The sequence below is a fragment of the Balaenoptera ricei genome, chromosome 6 (assembly GCF_028023285.1).
Source record: "Balaenoptera ricei isolate mBalRic1 chromosome 6, mBalRic1.hap2, whole genome shotgun sequence".
In the NCBI taxonomy this organism is placed as follows: Eukaryota; Metazoa; Chordata; class Mammalia; order Artiodactyla; family Balaenopteridae; genus Balaenoptera; species Balaenoptera ricei.
The window spans coordinates 25970167-25985911 of NC_082644.1; positions in this window are offsets into that span (position 1 = coordinate 25970167).

Here is a 15745-nt window from a genome sequence, read left to right on the forward strand (position 1 = left end):
GGGCGGAGGCACAGGGCGCGGGCGGGGCGCGCGGGGCTCGGCCGGTCGGACCCGGGACTGCGCCCCCGCCCCACTCTGCCGCGCCTCTAGCCCCGCCGGCCCCGCGTCACCGCCCCGCCCCGCCCGGCCGCCCCGCCCCGCGTCGCCGCCCCCCACCCCCCAGGCCGAGCCCGAGGGAGGGCCAGAGATGGGAGGGTGGCAGGAGGGAGGGGGCCGGGAGAGGGGCCGACCGTCACAGACAGAGGGAGACCCAGCGGAGCGCACGCCCAAGAAGGATCGAGCAGGAGAGCTCGGGAGACAAGACCCCCGGGGATGGGAGCTGAGGGATCGAGAGAGAGGTGAGAGAGGGTCTACAGCGAGACAGCGAGGGCCACACAGAAGCGAGACAGTGACGTGAGGATGCCAGGGACACCGAGACGTGCGCAGAGAGCAACCGACAGAGGCGCGGGAGTCAGCGGGCCCTGACGTGCCGGAGAGCACAGAGGCAAGCAGGACAGAAAGAGGGGGCAGTTAAGAAAGAGATGGGACAGCTATCAAGGCGAGCGGCCTGGGCAGGGTTTAGGGAGCCCCGGAAAGATCGGGAGGAGGAGAGTTAGAGACCCCGAAGCTCGGCTGGAAAGGGGGTAGCGGTGCTCAGCCTCCGTGCCAGGACGCAGGGCCGCGCCCGGGCAGGAGTGCAGCAGTGGGCCGGGTGCACCTCGCAGGGTAGTAGCCTCACCTGTGCCTCAGTTTACCAGGTACCGCCTCATTTCTCGTGAACTGCCCTGAGAGGCAAATTTCTCCAGCCAGAATTTGCTTGTATTACCAAGTGGTATGTGGACACATCTACACAACCCTAGACGCTGTGGAGTGGGTTGTGTTCCCCTAGTTCTAGCAAGAGATGGATGCCAGGACAAGGAAAGCCTGCAGCTTTGCCTTTTCGCAGTTTTGGAGCATCAGAGAAAACCAGTACTGGGTGGAGCTGGGTGAGAAGCCACAGGGTGCCCTGGGAGTCTGGGGATAAACTCTGGTGTGACTTGCCTCCTCTCTGAACTGTAAAGTCCCCAATGTGACTGAGGAAGGCCAGAGGCTTTGCTAGCTCCCTCTCTTCATCATTGGGGGAATATAAGTCCAAGTCGTGGGGTGAACAATCCCAAAGCTCAACTCTCCTCTGAGTTTATCTCTTTGGCGATGCCACTCGAGGCAAGCCACTGCCCCATTCTGGACCTCAATCTCCTTACCTGTCCCTGAGAAGATGCTGACACTTGGCTCCAGGGAGGCTGTGAGGACTTAGTGTTGGGGGGGGAGCCCTGTCCCCATGGGCTCCACAGGGTCTGTTAGGGAGGAGTATATAGTTTGTCCAGGCAAGGAGGGTGGGGTGTCAGTGGAGATGGATGGGTGTCCCCAGGAGACTGGGGAGGGTGCCTGCCCCTCTCCTCCTGCCCATCGGGAGTCCCTCAGCTGGGGTCCTGGGCCACTTCTCCTTCTCTTGTGAGCTCTGCCTGGGGCCTCAGTGGTCACCTCTGAAAAATAGGATCTACCACACCCATGGCCCTGCCCTGCCCCAAGATGGTGCATCTTCTGTAGCTCCAGCTGCTAGTGGTGAGACCCTGGCACCTGCCCCAGACCCTGTGTGGACTGGGAGATGCCCAAGACTCATTGTCCATAGGGACAAAGAGAATGTCTTACCAGAGTCTCTAAGAGCCCAGCTGCCTCTCCCCCTAGATGTTGAGTGACTTCAGCCAGGGCTGCACCTTTCTGAACCTCCCGGCCATCATCAGAACTGAAAGGTGGCCTCCAGGTCCTCCATGTGTGGGTGATCTTGTGAGTCACATAGCTCCTCAGAAGGGGACAGTGTGGGACCTACTAAGAGTGATGGTATCCCATACTAGGCAGGCCTCTATCCCAGTGGGAGGTAGACAGACAGGGGTGGGTCTGTGCCACCTCTGTTGGCCCAGCAGCCACCTGGCAAACAGAGAAAAGCCAGTGTCTCCTGGAGCCCTGGGCAGTCCAGCTGGGACCCCTCCCTAGATAGGTGCTTGGGTGTCACCCAGTCCAACCACCTACTTTCTCAGATGGTGAAACTAAGGCCCGGGAAAAAGAAAGTACTGGCCCAGGGACCACAGTGAGCAGGGTTTGTTTTCTACTGCTCCCTGTATATATGGTATGGGGCCCATTTTTCTCTCACCTCCCTCCACCCAGTAGGGCCCACTGGCCATCTCTTTCTCCTTCTCCTCCTCCCTTCCACATCTTCCTGAGGGCATAGCTTAGTCTGCTGTGAGGGTTAGGCCCAGCCACCCCCACTCCAACCCTTCACCTCCTATTTGGGCCCCTGACTGAAGCCACCTGGTTTTGAACCATCTCTGCTCCACACGATTGCCTCCCTGAAGATCTCAGGTCCTCCAGATGGGAGCTCAGGACCCACATCAGAGGACTTGGGAATCACATTGATCAGCTCTCACCAAATCCATTTTGCCCCCAGTCCTGGGTCAGGTTTAGGGGTAGGAGGTTATTTTCAGGATTGAGGCCTCACCTCTAGGTTTTTGGGAGTCAGAAGACCAGTGCAGTCCAGCCCCCACCCTATTTCACAGGTGCTGAGTGGTCAGAGTGCTTCCCCTCAGCTCCTTGGGATAGTTCCGGGTGGCTGAGGCTGAGGGCTGAGCAGTGGCATCCGCTGGGAATGAGGTCCCAGGGCCCTTTTGGGGAATGCCCTGGAGCATTGGAGGTCCGAAGGGCTAAGAGAGCCGGGTCCACCCTGTCACCCCTGAAGGCCCTCCCCTTGGTGGGTAGGCCTCTGATCTCCCCCCTCCTGGGCTGTCTGTACACCGCGTGATCCCAAAGCAGACCTACAGATAAACCCCTTTTAGGCGAAAAAATGCTCAAAACAGCAGCAGGGCCTCCTCTGCTCGGGAATTGCAGCATTGTTGGCTGGGAAAGGATTCCCAGAGAGAGGGGTCCCTCCTCCCTGCGGGAACAGAGGCCCAGAGAAGGAAAGCCCCCCTGCACCCCGGGCGACGGGGCCTCGGGGCCTGTCCCGAGGTCCCAGCCTTGCAATCCCCACCCCAGGGGCGCAGCCGCCGTGCCCAACTCCTGGGACCCAGCCTGGGCCTCCAGCCGCCGTTGCCGCCGCGAAAATCCCGGAAACCGTCCGCTCTCGGCGGGCGCAGTGGAAAAGGTGACCTCAGCGCCCGCGGCCAGCCACCCTCACCGGCGGCCAGGCGGCGAGGGGCTTCGGGCGGCAGGGGGGTCTCGGCGCCGCCCGGACGCCGGGTGAGGCCCTCTCCCCACCGCTGCTCTGCTCCTCAGACCCCACGGCCGCGTTGGAGGGGCAACGCGAGGGAGAGGGTTACCTCCCTCCTTGATCGAACCCTCTCAGGCCAGGCATGCAGGTTCCAGAACTTCTCCTCCTCCACCTAAGCCCTCCTCCTCCCCTGGCGCCTCCCGGGTCGGTTTCTGGAGCCGATTGGGCGAAGGGGTCCCCGAACCATTGTACAGATGGGGAAGCTGAGTCCGGATGTGGGCAGGCCTAGGCAAGGTTGGTAGCCAAGGTCTGGGTGCTTCTGCATTACCTGGAGTGTTCTGGGCCCAGCTCCCTCTCCAGCACCCACCCAACCCTGGCCCTTTTCCGTTCGTCCCCTCTCCCAGTTGTCGCGGGTTTGTATCCTACTTGGCAAAGCAGAGTTGGGGATGGGAACCAAGGGGCGGTTTCTTCTGGGCCGGTCAGCTCACCTCCAGGTGCAACCGCCCAGAAGCTGCCAACGGGGAGTCCTACACCTCCCCCTACCCCCAGCTGACAGACCGGGAAACCGAGCCCCGAAGAGCTTCGCTGTCCCTGCCCCCGCTCCCCACGCCCTGTGCCGGACCTCCTCTTTGAGGACGCGCACGGTCAGCGCCCGGAATGAAGGTCATCCTCCACTCGCTTCTGTCTGTAAGCTGTCGCTTCTGATTGTCCCCGGCCCAGGGCAGGCTGGCGCTGGAGGCCGTGGCTCTCAGGCGGGCGCACCGGCTCGGTCTCCGTGGGCAATGCCAGAAGGAAGCCACCTGCACTCTGCCGGGAACGCATCGTTCGGTCTGAGGCCCGTGCCCGTTCTTGCTCCCAGTGTCTGGATCCAAGACTGCCGACATCTGTCTTGCCTTCAAAACAGAAAATCTCGAGGTTACAAAATTACTCCGTCTCCACGCTCGCAAGTCACATCTCCCGGTGACCGCACAATCACTTTCTCGTTGGCGAAATGGGTCTCTAATGATGCCTTCCTTTATGAACATTTCGAAGTCATGTGTGGACTTTTCGTTTTGAATCATTTCAAACACCTGTGAGCTCGGAGCGCAAAGCGCGTTTTGGGACAGCACCTTGAGACACATTCCTCTCTCTCCCTTTCAAATTCTCCGTCTTCAAGTAATTTACAAATTTGTTCCTTTGGAAATAGTTACTTTATTTTTGTTTTGTAGCTAATTTTTAATGTGTGATTTTCTTTAGAAGTGTGAGTTTTAAAAGATAGATCCATAGGTAGGTAGTAATTGCCTTGACTTAGCTAGGACCCGGTTTTTGATGCCCCCAGAAACCCAAAGCGATCCTGCTGGTCACAGCGCAGACCCCAGGCCGTTCTGCACCACACCCCTCCCCCGACTCCCAGGCATTTCAGCCTGGCCCGGGAGGCTCTAGCAGCTACCTTGGTTCCTAGTAGAGTCGTGAGAAATAGCGGCACCCGAGGCCACACCCAGGGCCCGGAAGTAGTGGCCGCGGGTGCCTCGGCTCGCTGGGGCCACAAGGCTTGCTCAGGAGCTGCTGCGCGCGGATACCGAGGCCGTATGTGGGCAGCCCGGGGAACTCCCGCGGGCTTCTCGTGGTGGCGTGCGCGGGTCCTTCCAGAACGTGCCCTGAGACAAGGGCGCCGTGCTCCGGGGACACGGGTGCCAGGACCAGGAGGCTGGGTCCGACTCCCGCTCGGGCGCCAGTCAGGGACCCCAGTTCAGGCTCCAAGCCCTTCTGGCCTTCGGAGAGAGAGGGGGTCAGTGCTGGCCGCCCCATTACGGCAGGTGTCCGCTAGCCCGGGTCACTGCCCTCCTGAAGCCGCGGGACTGGCCTCGGCGACACTGCAGAAAAGGAGAGGCCCCATGACGGAGACCTGTCCCTCCAGCCAGACGGGTGGGCAAGGTTCATGAAAAGGGCTCGAGCTTTTCTTTTCTTTCTTTTTCTTTCCCTTCCTTCTTTGCTCTCCTTTCTCTCTTCCCTCCCTCCATCCGTTTACCCTCTTTCTTCTTTAACTCGCCTTCCTTTGCCTGCTTCTCCGTCTTCAGTTGGGCTCTGGTTCTCTTCTTCCCTGCTGCTTTGCTCTCCCTTTCCCTGTTTCCTTTAGTCAGAAGGACGCCCACGTCCCAGTCTATCTTCCTCCTAATAAGGGGAGGGGCCTTGTACTCACCAAGGGACCTCCAGGCGCTGGTTGCAGAGCCCTCTGAGGCTTATGTGGGCTATGTACCTGGGCCACGGTCTCCTCCCAGCCAGGTGGGCAGACTGGGTGGCAAAGCTGGGTGAGACAAAAGGCCCTGGACCTGTCCCCCGAGCGAGGCGGGGGGGGGGGCACATCTTCTCCAGGGTGTCTTCCAACAGCAGGTGTGAGGCCAGATCATATTGCCCCTTTCAAGAGGGAATTCACACTTGCATCTGTCCTCCCTAACACAGAAGTCCCTTCTCCCCCTGACTACTGGGGAGAGGGGGCAAGGGGGGCTAAAGGGGACACAGAGAAGCCACAGTCACCTCATTCCTTAGATGCCAGGCCAGGCCCAGCCTCTGGTCCCTGGGCTCCAGTCCAGTCCTTCTTCTCCTGCTGGTCTGAGTGAGATAAAGGGTCCGGGAGCTTGGTGCACATCCACACACACCTGTGCTTCCTGCATCATTTTGCACATGCCCCTCAGTGCCAGGAATGGGCACAGAGGCCCTGCTTGCAAATGCCCAAATGCCATGCAGGGCACACAAGGAACCCATGATGCAAACCCATTCCCTGTCTAAGCGTCAGTTTCACAAAATGAAAAAACAAGAGGGGGTGAACTGGATGAGCTTCTTCTTGCCAGTTTTAACAGCCTGGATCAGGGGTTGAAAATTCTTTTCTGTAAGGGGCCAGGTAAGTAAATATTTTAGGCTTTGTGGTCCATATAGCTCTGGTGCAGCACCTCCACTCTGTCCTGCAGCATGAATGCCACCATAGGTAATATGTAAAGGAATAAATGTGGCTCTGTGTCCATCATGCTCTATATGCACACTAAAACTTGAATTTCATCTAATTTTCACAAAACATTATGTCACAAATATTATTCTTATCTCTATTTGTTCAACCATTTAAAAATGTGAAAACCATTCTCAGTTCATAGGCCATGCAAAAACAGGCAGTGGGCCATAGTTACCAATTCCTAGTCTAGATTCAATTCTTCTGATTGCACAAATATGTGCACTTCCATATCAGAAGTGTTACCTTATTTTTAAAAATTTTTAAATTTTTTTCCATGAAAGCACCCATTAGTTTTGCAGTATTGGGGCCTTAGAAACACAAATCATCAAGTTCATTTCCTACTCCCATGTCAGAATTCTCAACAATTTAAAATCTTCCTGATACTAATATGTTTGGACAGTGAGTTGGATGCTATAACCATCATCTCATTTATTCCCACAATAGTCTTTAGAGTAGGAATTGTTCACCCCTACTTTCCAGCTCCTTGCATAATCCTGGTGGCAGTACACTCACTCTCTTCAGTGGCAGCCCTAACAGACTCTAAAGGCTGATTCCTCTGGAGAACCCCAGCTGCTGAGAGGCCAGTGACCTGGCTGGCAGCCCTGGAAGGTCAAAGGCCATCAAGGGTGTGAGTGCTCCCTCCAGGGCCGTCCTTTCCCATCTCCTCTCAATTCCAGCTAAATCCTCTCCAGCTGTTGAAATGTGGATTGGACAAGGGGGCTGCAGCCTTGACTTTCTGGGAGTTTCCCAAGCCCTGAGCCTTTGCAGGCCTTTGCAGCTGCCAAGTGACAAATCCTGCAAGGAATAGGCAGAGGGAAAGAATATGACAGAAAAATAGCTATTATAAATGTGTTACTTGCTAAAAGAATTTCCAGGAAATCTTGTTCATGTGGAGGCTTCACCCCCTTCTTCTGCATCTTCAATGGCTCTTGCGCCCTCTGCTGGTCAGATTGAGTCCTAACCAGGCTCAATTGGACCCACCTTTCCTCTTTAAAAGGAAAAGCAACCCAGAGCTTTATCTCCCTTTTATGTACCAGACTCTTGCTGGATGCTGAGGAGGAGTGAAGAGATGTCCTCAGGGAGTGCAGTTTAGCCATAGAGAGAGATAGACAGATGTGCTTACAAGTGACAACAAGGTGGGGGGGAGGTGGATGGCTTCCTAGGGCAGGTGACATGACATAAACCCCCTTGAGGGGTGAGGAGCTTCCAGACTCAGGCACAGTAAGCTCATGCTTCTGGAGGGTGTTAGTGTTCCAATCAGTGACTGGCAGCATGTGTCAGTTTTTAAATGTTTGGCTACTTTAGCACCAGCCACAGCTGGCCTTCAGAGACATGACAGGCTGGAGCTCCACACTCCACGCTTTCTCCTAAGGGCCATGGGGACATTTTCTGGCCCCTGCTGCTGAGAAGGGGTGTCTCTCAGTCCAGTTACGGGTTCCATTGTGTACTCCCTGACATGAAATAACCCTAGGAACCACCTGAGGAGCATGTCTTCTGTGGGGGCATTGTCACACCCGCCCCCCCCCCACATTATCTCATTTAATCTCACTCTAGGAAGAGGGTATTTTTAGCCTTAATTTACAGGTAAGACAATAGATGCAGTGGAGCAACTTCATTTGCCCAAGTGGTGAGCTGGGATTTGAACCAGCACTCTATCCATAGCACCACAGTGACCTTTTGGTGCGGGGAGTGGGGGGTCCTCTACCTTCTGACTTAACCCCCATTTTCTCTCCAGCCCTGATTGCTACTAAGGTTTAAACCACTAACACCATCTGCCAAAGGTCACTTCCAGTCAGGTGTCCACAGACACACCGCGCTCACAGCGTCCAGATCTGGACCCAACATCTCTCGCCTCTCCCCAGGCTGCTGCTGCTGCTCCCTGAACCCGGGCTGGGTGGAGATCATCAACTGGAGCAGCCATCAGTGTAGACACACCTCACTGACTGCTGACCAGGGATGCCCTGAGAGGCAGGCCCCATTCCTACCAGAGTGCACACAGCAGGAAGGGCATCCCCATTCAGTGGGCATGGTAGCCAGGTACTGGGCCCCATCCACAGGCCAGCCCTGTGCTGGCCCCAACCCAGGCCACCCCAGCTGTCTACAAGGGCATATGGGCAGAGAGGACAGAGGGCGACCAACTGTGGTGGCTTTGGGAAGTACAGGCTGCTGGGAACCTGAGGAGTCAGGGAAGGCTGCGGCAGGGGCAGCTGAGTAGGTATCTGGGTGTGGCAGGCAGGTATAAGGAGGCAGAGCAGCACATTTGCCAGGGCTGGAAAGCCCTCCCAAGTGCTGAGCTTGGAGTGGGGGTTGAGCCCTTCTGGGATGTCTGGGCAGTCACCCACTCTGAGGTTGAAAGGCTTGTTCCAGAAACAAGTTTGTTCCCAAATGGTTTTGCATTTGATGGTGCTGCAGCAGCTTGTTCTCACCAGGGAGTTACACTTATAGACCATCCTGATGCCTAGGGACAGCCTGCAGACCTGGAGCAGGTCTGGGGACCTCTACTGTGACCCCATAACCAGAACTGCCATTTACAGGCTACATAACTCCTGGGGGTATCATCGACTGAGCTGGGAATGGCACTTCCTGGTTGTGCACTGCACAACCCCCCACCCCCGCCAACTGTGTCCAGCAGTCCTGCCAATTATTTGTTTCCTTCTGTTTTCATAGAACTGAATGGGGTTGAAGAGACTGTTGTCAGTAAGTTCTATCACGTTCTATATGCCCCTTTCCCAGATGATAAGCAACGTGTTGAGGCCACAGAGGAAAACATATCCTATCTGCATACTTCATGTTAAAAATATACCTTAATTTAGAAATCTACTGTCTAGCTGTTTTATGTTTCTGTTACAGATTAGAGCAAAATTTCTCCAAGTTCTGAGTAAGGGACATATGGCAGGCCAAATTCTAAGATTGCCCCCTGGTGTATGTACACACCCTATATAAGCCCTCCCTTTGAACGTGTGATAGACTGTCATTGCCCTGATTGTGTTACCTTATATGGCACAAGAGTTTTTGCTAATGTGATTAAGGTCCCTAACTGGTTGGTGTTGAACTGATCAAAAGGAAGATTATCCTGGACCTGACCTAACTAGATGGCTCCTTTTAGGCCTCCCTGAGGTCTGAGCAGTTCTCCTGCAGGCCTTGAAGACAGCTGCCACATTGTGAGGGGCCCTACAGAGGAGCCATGCGGCCAGGACCCCAGAGTGGCCTCAAGGATCTGAGAGCAAGGAAGTAGATTCTGCCAACAGCCAGAGTGAGCTTCAAAGTGGACCCATCCTCAGCTGGGCCTCCAGATGAGACCACATCCCTCATTGCCACTATGTGAGGCCCCGAGCAGAAGACCCAGCTAAGCCCAGCCTGGACTCGTGACCCACAGATACCCTGAGATAACGTGTGCATTGTTTTAAGCAACTGCATTTGCAGTAACTTGTTATGCAGCAGTAGAAACCAATCCAGTAAGCGAGTTGTGCATGGGCCAAACCTGACTGCTGCCTCAGGAGAGAGAATACATGAGGACAAGACACCACTTTTGGGAACTTTGGCCTTTACTGTGATGCAGGGGCAAAGTTGGGAGTCCCACACCTGCCAAGGGACCACGATGTGACTCTGTTCTCACATGCCTGCTGACCCCCAAGGAAGCTCCTTTGGCAGGCAACTGGCCACAGTGTGGGCAGGACCTACATGATACTTCCTCACCTGGGGTGAAGAAAAAGGGAGATCATTCTCCTCGCCAGTGTCCTGGTGTCCTGCAACTACCCACTCACTGTGATTAAGAGTGAATCCAAGGAAGACTCCACCCAGAGAGGGAAAGTTGCCCCTAAGCCTCTCTGATGCTGCAGAGCTGGCCAGCGGTGCACATAGACCCAGGGGAAGGGGAGAGCGAGGTGGGGGAAGGTGTGTGTCTAGTTCCTCTTTCTCCCATCCCCTGGGCTCTGGGAGGCAAGAAGAGGTAGCACATGGAATTTGACCCCATTCTCAAACCCCTGATCTGGTGCACTGGGGCACCACCCCCCAGTTTGGAGTTTGCTCTGCGGCCAGGTCTCAGTCCCTGACCCACCCAGTCCCACTCTCACAGTAAATGCATTGCCTTCAGGAGGCCTCCCCTCCCACCCGGTGACTTCAGTCACGGGTTCTAGCCTCTGCCTGTGGCCTGTGAGACCAGACCTTCCTACTGGCCAAGCCCTGGTCAGTATAGTCTTGATACACTGCTGAATCCTGTTCTAGTCCTCTGTGTCCTCCTCTCAATCCCCCTAAGTTAGAGGAAAGCAGGGCTGTATGTGGGCAAGTGGCAGAGCTGGCTAACTTCTAGCAGGTGAATTGCACAGACTCTGTGAACAACTGCAATGAACACAGCACTAATAACACTGTATCACATAGTGGGAAAGCTCCTCCCTTTCCTTTTCTCTTCATCTTTCTGGTTTTGTTAAGTCCCAAGTCTCACCTTGCTGCTGGTATGGCTTCACTGGGCTCACAGGCTCTGGCCACTCTCCTTTCAGTGGATGAGTCCAGCCTCAGCTCTGCAGCAACAGGCAGGCAGCAGTGTCAGCATATGCAGGGACAGTGTGGTGTTGTAATTGGATTCATCTTTACAGTTAACTACTTTTCACTTTTCCTAAGTGATGCTGGGTGGTTCTTTTGTTTTTGTTTTTAGAATCTAAGTAAATGTTAAATACATTGAGTAAGTGAGAGGAACGTCACTTAAAGGGAAAAGAATCAGATAAATAGTAGCACAAGTGATTCATGAGGAAATGACATGATCATGGAGGTGGTGTGAGCGGGGGCAGTATAGATCTGGGTTCGAATTTCGCTCAGTGACCTAGGGCACGAGCCATCTTTGTGCTTCAGTTTCTTTCACTGAGAAAGGAGGATAACATTGTGAAGACCAGCTATGTGCATATTCACAAAGCCCACAGCTGGCCCTGGCATGTGCACGTGCTAGGTGAGTGTTTGTTAAATAGAATTGACAGAGTTTAGGAATTGGAGTTTAGGAAGCCTGCACAGTGGGTCCTCCCAGGAGGGCACTCTGCACCCTTCCAGATGCTGCCGATGGCCATTCCTGCAGGGACTTTCTGACCCCAGTCTGAGTGGGGCTGCCCCAGTGCTGACACCTGCAGCCCCGGATTTCCTCTACCACTTGCTTCTCTTGTCTCGCGGACATGACAATTATAGCCCCTGGCAGGAGGAAGTGACTGTCAGCTGCGGGATCTGGCACAGGGCCTGGCCCAGACAGTGAATGTGAATGAATGAAGTGAATGAATGAAGTATCAGGAAGGTTCTGACGGCTCTGCGGCCATGCAGCTATCTGGATGCTGTGTGTGCTTGCTGCAGAAAGAGCCCTGAGCCCTCAGGCAGGAAGCACCAGCCTCCAGCAGAGTTTCACCCAAATCTATCATAGATGAACATGACCCCTTGGCAGGTGCTCTGCAACAAGGTGGAGACAGTGGCTCCTGAACCATGTGTCCTACAGTCAGGGCCCAACTCAACATCTGCGTGGTTCCCCGACGGGCACCAAAGTGAACTGGGCCTGCTGGGCAGCAGCCAGAGGAGCAACGGCCACCCGGGGCACCTGAGGTGGATGCTGCTGACGGTGGGGTGGGGGTGGGGGTGTGAGGTGTGCGGCTGGGTTGGGGTGAGGAGTGGTTGTTCTTGAAAGTTTACAGCACCGGAAAGCGAGGCCAGCCATCTCCAGGGGTTGGAGACGACAAGCCTAATCCACTTTCCAGGCCCTGCTGACCTCCCAGCGTGGGGCTGGAGCTCCTGACGCCAGGACACACTCGAGTTGGGCCAAGACTTTGTTCCAGTTAAACATTCCAGCAAAGCAGAGTCACGCCCAAATATCCTTCCTAAGGCCTTTGTCACTGGGGTGATGTTGGTTCCTGTAGAACTCCAACATCTGGTAGGATGGAGGGGTTGGGAGGGCCTGGCCTGGGATGCCACCTCTGTCCCAACGCCCAGGGACTGCTCACCCCCTTCCCAGGGTCCAGCCAGATCCCCTCCTTATAGGCTTCACCCAACCCTGCATTTGTCACAGGGAGTCCATTCACTCATCCCACCTGCTGAAGGATAAGGCAACAGGTCCAGGACCTCTCCACGCTGCTGCACACCCCACCCCCAGCCTGGCCGCCCTGTTTCCTCAGGGGCCCCTTCAATCTCAAGGGCCAGAATCCCTTGTAAATGCTGTGCAGTCCAGCGAACTGTGCCCCATGTCACTAGTGAGGAGGCTTAGTTATATCAATACTGTCACTTCACCCCTCAGGGACTCAGTTTCCCATCATAACATAAAAATCAGACCAGCTTCCTCATCGCAGGTTTTCTCAGCGCCTGGCCCATAGCAGGTGCTGAATGAAGGGGAGCTCCCACTCGCTCCATGCAAGGCTGAGGAGTGGAGGGGCTCACTCCAAGCCACACAGTTGGTGGCCAAATTGGAAGGACATGTATCAGTCATGACAGGCTCTAATAAAAGCCTCCCTCTCCTGGGAGTCTTATGCCCGCTCCTGCTGTGAGTTCATCACTTATTGGTCCATAGAGCAGCTCTGTGTGGGGACTGCTGGCCGCGGGGCAGAGGGGAAGAGAGGATTCTGGAGAGTTCCAAATTGGTGATTAAGTGGTCCAGCTTGGAGGTGTTGTTGGTTACTTTCCCTGACAACTCGGCCAGAGCTGGGACAATCCTACCACAAGCCCAGTAGAGCTGAGGTGAGAACTGCAGGCAGCCAAAGCTCAGAGCCTGGGTCCTACCTCTAGGCTGCCCCCTGCTCTAGGGCATCCCCAGGCTGTCTCTCCTTTTGTGAGGTATGGTCACAGGGGTGAAAGCAATCTCCAAGCGCCCTCTTAGTCCAACAGTCTGTGACAAACCAATTCATGTGTATTTTCATGACCAGTTATATCTCCCTGCCAGTTCTGGCTCCATCCTTCACCAGTTTGAGAGACAAGCATTGAAACCTCTCTGAGCTTTAGCTTTTCCATCTGTCCAGCAGGGACAGTAGCAATCCCACGTTCTGGGATTACCATGAGGATAAAATGAGATAATACTTTCAAGGTGTTTAGCGGAAGACCAAGAACAGAGTTAGTGCTCACAAAATTGGAATGATAAGATGCTTCTAAGTGCTCAGAAAATCCTTACCAGTGGTTCTCATTTGAGTGTCTACTACCATACACCTAAGCCCCTTGCCATTAAGCAGTGTTGTCCCCATCTTTCTGACCAGAAAACTGAGGCTTGAGGTATTATAGAAATTGTGCAAGGAAGCTAGTAAGGGCACAATCAAGTCTGAATCCTACACTAGAAAGTCTGCGGCTGCCCGGTCCTGGGTGCGGGAACTTAGTGGTCAGTTGGCAGGGATGAAACCCATATGTAACAATACCCAGAATAAGAGATGGAGAGTGAAGCTCTGAGAGGACCAGTGAGGAGGTCACGGTAGGAGATGCTGGAGCTGTGTATGTGCATTTCAGAGCAGCCTTGGAGGCCTGAATGCAAAGATGCATCTAGGTGGTCCTAGGTAAAGATGCTGGCGTGGTTTTCACCCACCCCCGAGGCCCCCTTGCATGTACACATCTTCCTGAAGAAGCTCAAGTCAAGGTCCAGAGCTGAGAGCAGGAACTGGGGCCCAGTCTGTAGGATGCCTCCTTTGCTGCCTGGAGTCCCTGGCTGCCTTCTGTCAAGTGCCCCCCAGCCCCCAGCTCTCTTGCACAGGCCCAGCCTTGGGTTTCAGAACTTGGTGTGAAGCCAGGCACCTTCCCAAGATGAGTGAGGAGAGAGGAGATGCAGACACCTCGACTGGATTGATGACTTAAGGTGAATCCTCCTTCCTTCTCTCCAGCCTCAGCTTTCTCCCCTGATGACTTTGGGCAGTTCCCCATTCCTGGGACAATGAGGGAGCCCTTGGGGGGTGAGTGGCTTCTCAGAGGGCGTGACAGACCAGGGGTGGCCCCAGGATAGCCATGTTGGCATGTGGAAATTCCGAGGAAAAGAAGAGAGGGCTGTGGAAGGTGCCCCAGGGCTCCGAGCACAGCCTCCCGTTGTGCTTCCAGAAAGCCCGAGAGGCGCCAGGCCCATGCTGAGCACAGGTGTGCAAGACCTGCCTGCGTGCAGCCCGCGCGCCCTCTGCTGGCATCTCCCAGAGCAACAACTCAGCTCCCAGCTTTCTTCAGCCGGCCCTTGGGGTGGGACAGAACTCCCAAGGAAACAGGTATTTATTTATGTATTATGTTTTTTTTTTAAATTCCTGCCACAGGCCTTTAAGATCCTTGAGAACAACGTTCACCAACCTCACCTCCAACACAGTGCGAAGAACTTTATGTTTTATAGGGAGATGGGGGAAAGTTCTGATATTTAAAAACACTTAAAGGAGGATTCTAGAACAGGGCCATCACTGCCCTTAGGAGTTTCCTGTGGCTGCCATAAGAAGGCACCACAGACTGGCTGGCTTAAAACAACAGAAATCTGTTTTTTCAGTTCTGGAGGTTGGAAGTCCAGAATCAAGGTGTTGGCAGGGCCACGCTCCCACTGAAGGTTCCAGGGGGGGATCCTTCCTCTTCTTTTCAACTTCTTGTGGCTGCTGACAATCCTTGACTTCTGGCTGCATCACTCCAGTCTTGGCCTCTGTGGTCAAATGGTCTTTTCCTCCCGTGTGTCTGTAGGTCTTTTCCTCCTGCGTCTGTGTCTCCAAATCTCCCTTATAAGGCTTCCAGTCTTTGGTTCATGTTGCACCTTAATCCAGCCTGACCTCATCATAACTAATCACACCTATGAAGACCCTATTTCAAAATAAAGTGACATTCACGGGTCCCAGTAGTTAGGACTACAACCCATCTCTTTGGGGGGCACAGTTCTCCCCACAACACTGCCCATATAGCATCTTTATACAAATTACATAAAGACACGCCTTCCTGAAGGTAGGTATGGCTGTAGCAGTCATGCTAACAAGCTGGGTTTGAGCCCTCACTCACCATTGAGCTGGGCACCCTTGTGCAGCGAACAACCTGCACAACTGTAAGCAACAGCCCTGTTCTGGAACCTTTAATTTAAAAGCTTAACATCTATCCAAGTAAAAGGTCCAGACTGAAATATCAACTTCAATCTGGGCCAAAGTTGCTACCAAGCCCAAGGGAGGGGCCTGAGTGGCTGCATCCCAAGGCTGGGGCCGAGGCAGGGTCTGCAGCGGGCAAGGCCATAAGCGATGCATTCTCTGCAGAGAATTTAAGAGCAATAACAAAGCTGACTAAAAGTTGGCCTGCTTTTTATTATCACCATGCATCCACTATTTTAAACAATGTCAGTCATGAAACTCTCCTTCCCTGCCCACATTTTCAGCAGTTTCTAAATAACTGCTGCTGATATCATTGGGTCTTCAGAACATATGGAAGCTTCAGGCTAGCACACACTTATTACCTTTTCACCAACACCGTGGTCTGCGTGGAAGTTATTCAGAGAACTGGAAGTTAGGCAGTAGGGCCTGACGTACATCTTGAGTTTGTGAGGTTTGGGGACCATTGGTGATTGCAGCCCCAGTAGGATTACACATTCCTGAGACCAGTAGTAAAGACAA